Source organism: Poromitra crassiceps, assembly GCF_964638095.1.
Source record: "Poromitra crassiceps genome assembly, chromosome: 23".
In the NCBI taxonomy this organism is placed as follows: domain Eukaryota; kingdom Metazoa; phylum Chordata; class Actinopteri; order Beryciformes; family Melamphaidae; genus Poromitra; species Poromitra crassiceps.
Genome location: NC_139639.1, coordinates 8,645,871 through 8,651,225, shown reverse-complemented (window position 1 = coordinate 8,651,225; position 5,355 = coordinate 8,645,871). Strand labels below are relative to the sequence as shown.

Sequence of the window (5,355 nt, the reverse complement as noted above, 5' to 3'; positions counted from 1 at the left end):
CCATTCACTCCAATGGACCAGTTTTTTACTCTCAAGAGCTCCAGGAAGTAAGGTCCTGGATTAAGCAGCACTGTCGAGTTGCAGCAAAATAGACAGTTTGTGTTGTACTCTGAAAGGGGTTTTTCCCCCTTGAATCAAATTGTACATTATCAGCTTTATTTTAGCATGCAAAAGTAGCGCGAGACCCATTCCTGGCTGTTCATTGGCTATCTCATTTTGGTCCTCCGCTGACGCCACTCTCTCTCTAGAGGACACTAGGAGAGACGCAGGATAGGATAGCCAAGCGAATGTGATTGGATCCACAATGTTTGATGGTAGGCCAATCAGAGGCAGAGAAGCGCGTGTCATGACTTCGCCATCCTGGGACAATCCTGGACATCCTGCACACGTCACAGAGACGCAGACGATTACTTAACTTCCGGTTGAAAGGTCAACATGTGTAAACTGTCCAGACATTTTATTGATTGATAAATTGTTATTTATTGTTATAAGTTCTTCTTGCCTTCACTGTAAAAAAATAAAAATAAATTCCCCTCCCAAAAAGGCCACTTTTGGCATCAGGGGAAAACGGGCAGGTGCTCGGGCACCCCTAGCATCCCCCTCTGCACGTGCCTGCTCGGAAACAGGCCTGGGTCCCTGATGTCAAACCACTGTATTGTTTTAACATTGTTGTGCCCAAATCCCCCTTCATGTCACATAATGTTACAAGTTTGTTCATGTCAAGTGCACATTAGGCTTATGTGGAAAAACAGTCTGTGAGTCTCACTGTCTGTCTCTCTTTCTAGATGTCTGCATTGAGACAGAGAAATCAAGAAAAAAAAGTGCATGTGATTGATCCTGACTGCAATGGCCTTTTTCTCCTATTCTCTCCATCAACAACAGCTGCTGTCTCTAAACCCACCATCTCTACAAGCTGTAAACCTGATTTGTCCTCCTGTACTCTCTGGTGTAACGCAATCATCACAGATGCTGAACCAGTCAGTTACACCTGGTGGAAAGACGACACGAAGAAGATTGACTCACCCAGAGAGCAAATCATTACAAAGGTACAATAGTGATGAAGTGTTGGTCCAACTCTCTTCCTGTCCATGTGTGAGTTAGTTAATGTCCACTTGTAATATCAGGGGACTAAACAATGCATGACTTTACAGGAATAAACAGAATCATTTGTTCAGCTTGCTTCACATATTCATTACACTACACTAGGGTTAGGGTTAGGGTTCATGGTCTTTGTGGTGATCCTATGTTAGTGAGAATGGAAGTGGAAAAAGTCTGGTTGACTTTAACCACCTGTACTGTATTTGTGAGAAATGAGTGGTACCAATGAATCAAATGTGGATTAAAACAAACCAAAAATCCAAGGCTTTCATAACAATAGGAGTTAAAGCCACAGGACGATAATCACCAGGTTCCTTAGGACACATTTTCTTCTTTGGAAGAGGTGTTATATGTGAAGTCTTCCACTTTGTAAGAATTATATGAGTGTCCATGGAACACTGAAGAATAGGCTGCCACACGGGTGCAAGCTGAGCTGCAAACGTTTTCAGAATAAAGGCACTGAGAGGATCTGGTCCTGTGGCTTTCCTCTGATTCAAATGTCTAAACGTGTTCCTCACCTGCTCAACAGAAACATCAATTCTATCAGACAGCACAGGTAGGACTGAGCTGATGATATTCCCAGCATGATCTGAATTGTTCCCTTCATCAAACCTAGCGAATAAACTGTTCAACTGATTTGCAAAATCGGCCTCAGTATCTGCCACCAATGCTTTCTGGGTGGTTGACAGTCCAGTCATGCTTTTCATGGTGTCCCATAACTATTTTTGCTTTTAAAAACCTTTTGTAGTTGTAGGAATGTGTAATGTGTTTTACATCATTAGTTATGTACATGTTGTTATTTGGATATATTTGTATCTTCTTGGTTGGTATCACTGACTGTACACAAAAGTCTATGTAGTCTGTTGTTACTGTAGATGTCTCATCCAAGTAGTCATGATGAAACTCCTCCCACATAGTAGTCAAAGCATGCCTTCATTTCTTCTATATACTGTCAGGTGACCAGACTCTGATTATTTTTCTATCTGGTTTGTTGCTCTTCAGTTTAGATTTTTAAGTTGGTACAAGATGGACCACATTATGATCTGAGTTAGCTATTGGTGGTCTTATCGTTGACACATATACTCCCTCCATGTTTTACAAAGCATTTATCCAAGAGTTTATTCCTCCTGGTTTCACCCTTCACATACTGCTCAAATCCTGGCATTGTTATGTCCAGTTTGCATTGGTTCATGTCTCCAACCACAATTGCTGGTGCTCTGGATGTTGTTGCTGCAGCATGTTCAACAGTAGCTGCTGCTCGCGTCGCGTTGCCACTGGGAGGTGTGTAGACAACAAACAGCAGCACGCATCCAAATTCCCTCTGCAAATAGAAGGGTCTCAAAGTCAGGTACAAGATCTCAACGTCTTTATCACAAAACCTGCTGTTCACGGTGTACTGACGGCACCACCGATCATTAATATATATATACACAGATCCCGCCGCCCCTGCTTTTCAGGAGCTGATTTCTCTGTCTGCTTTCTGCTGTCGCCTCACAGTCAGAAGGTTCTGAGTTCGATTCTCGCCTGGGACACTGTGGGCGCTGTGGTTGTGTTCCCCCCCATATCCTCAGTGCCTACTGCCCAGGTGGGGTATCTCGTCGTAAGGGCCTTTCTCTCTGTGTGGAGTTTGCATGTTCTCCCCGTGCTTCCCCAGGGGGTTCCTCCGTATATATAACCCCCCCACTAAAAACATGCAGAAGATCAGATCGCCATCGTCATCCGACCAGTGACGACAACATCCGAAGTTGGTCCCCGGGCGCTGTACGAGAAAGCGACCACTGCTCCTGGCCTGCCCCCCGGAGGAAAGGACATGCCTGGATGGGTTAAATGCAGAGGACACTTTTCACCGGCCACCGTCAGCATGAGTGTGTTGTGGCCGCATGCATGTGTTGTGGTGTTCGTGTGACAATAAAAGACGGGCTTGTCCCGTTACAAGAGTTTTTTTTTTTTTTTTTTCACCAAAGTGAAGCCGTCTATTTTACAGGCAGAGTTTGGTATTGCAGAGTAAGTTTCCGTGTAGCATAGCAATGATGCCTCCCGGAAGTCTGAACAGTACCTGGTATGAGCGCAGATCTCGTCCATTTTGTTGTTTATTGACCGCAGGTTTGTGAGGATCACAGATGGAAGTGGCCTTGTGTGCCTTGCTCACAGTCATCTCCGCACCCCGCCTCTCCTTCCTTGTTTTTTTCACCGGCCTGGTCTTATCGACTCTGGTGGGATGTGGGCTAGGAGCTCCGGTGTCAGGCACCACAGTCCCCTGTAGTCCCCACAGTCAGTCCCCTGAGTTTCAGAATATCTTGCTTCAAGCAAGGTTTCTCTGCTGTATACGAATGCATGCAAGGCGAATACCCCCTACTCGACAGTCTGTGTCCACACGCCAATCCATATTCCAGCGTGTCTGTTGCACTTGCAACCACAGTCCCCATACCAGAAGACAAATAATCCACCACTTGTACATAAACATATTAGACGACATTCAACATAAAACAAAGAGAGAAACAGAACACCTGTACACAGTTCACAGCCATGCCGCACACCGGAAGTCAAACCTTTACGTTTCTTGATGTTTTAAGCTGCTGGAGTGTCCTTGAGGAAGGCACTGAACTCCTTCCAGCTTCAGGGAACTGCTCTGCAGCTGAGCCTCCAAAGGGTGAAGACATCAAGTAAACAGTATCCAAATTAAACTGTGATTGGTTTGTGAACTTTGAGCTAATTCTATTTCACTGATTTATAGGTGGATTTGAACTATACGGAGTTCAGCTGTAAGGTGGAGAACCCAGTCAGTGAGGAGGTCAGCCAACCCATCAGCAACCCGCTCATCCCCAGTGAGTTACCTCACTTTAACATGTGTGTGTGGGCGCGCTCATCATCAGTGTGTGTGTCTGTCTCTTGTGTGTGTTTGTGTGTGCATGTGTGTGCCTGTCTGTCTCTTGTGTGTATGTGTGTGTGAGTGTGTGTGCGCACGCACGCACGTGTGTGTGTCTGTGTGCATCACTGATGATGCCTCTGACATCACTGATGATGTCACAATTTATGACATCATTGATGACATCATCACTGGCCATCTTTGTGTGTGTGTGTGTGTGTGAGTGAATTTATGACATCACTGAGTACCGCAAGGAGGAATGTATGTATGTATTTTTGTAGGCTTTATCCAGAAATCGGCCCCATTTTGGTTCGTCAGTGGAAAAGCCTATGGGTTTTAGAATGGGGATTTCACTTAAATGCATAAAATACTGTAAGGTCTGTGTGTGGTTAACAAAACTTTATGGGAACGCAAATTTGTGTTCAGCATGATAATCTTCACAAACGTGAATAACTTGTATGCCTTTTGAAGCGTTTTCTAAAAATCACGTTAAAACAAGCGCATTTACGTTCCAAAAGTCATAAAAGTTATTCACGTTTGTGAACATTATCATGCTGAACCCAAATTCACGTTCCCATAAACTTTTGTTCACCACAGACCTTATTTTATGCATTTAAGTGAAATCCTCATTCTAAACCCCATTCACTTTTTTTGCTGACGAACCCAGAAGTATACTTCCAGACTCATTCCTGTGGTTCTCTATAGAGAGACAGGCAGAGCGCAGGCGCTGTCTTTTCAGCACCGCAGCACACGGGCAGCTGAGGAACAGAGAGAGGGAGAGATGTGTCATTATATCATAATATTGTCTTCAGGCCCTCGCAGCGGGCTGGGTGGGGCCTGAATGTCACGGGCCGGGCCAGGCTGGGGCCGTAATTTCAGGTGCTCGCAGGGCTCTACAGTGATGGTCACTCAAGCAATTGTGATGTCAAAAAGATTCAAATGGGTCAAGCTTTTAACTACATAGATATAATACTGTGTCCATGTAAACAGATTTGTTGCTGTGATTTTCCTGTAGAGTCTGATGGTGAATGGAAACGGAGACCAGGGAGAATAGTCATCATCTTCATGGTCGTGACCATGTTGCTGCTCATCATAACGCCCATTGCTAAATGCATACGCAGAACAGGTAGGAAGCCATCAGATACTATATTTATTTACAAAATGATTTACTGTGTAAAGTGTTATGAATATGATTATGACATCAAACTGATATTTGCCTGTAATTGACAGTATTCACATTTGTGTCTGTTTATTTAGGGTTAGGGTTATAGTTGCCTTATGGCCCCATAGAGCTCAACAGTCACATGACTGTTCTGTGACGTCACGGTTCCAGAAGAGTATTTCCCCACTCATATTCTGCATTGAGATTTTGATTATTAGTCATATTCGCA

The 5,355-nt window shown here is 44.3% G+C and overlaps 1 long non-coding RNA gene across 1 annotated transcript; it reads left to right on the top strand.

Moving 5' to 3' along the window:
* Positions 1-924: 924 nt before the first annotated feature.
* On the top strand, positions 925-5,090 carry LOC310797152. The gene is made up of 3 exons (XR_014553712.1): positions 925-1,046; positions 3,833-3,923; positions 4,980-5,090. It is a non-coding gene; the product is annotated as an uncharacterized lncRNA (long non-coding RNA).
* The last annotated feature ends 265 nt before the right edge of the window (positions 5,091-5,355 follow it).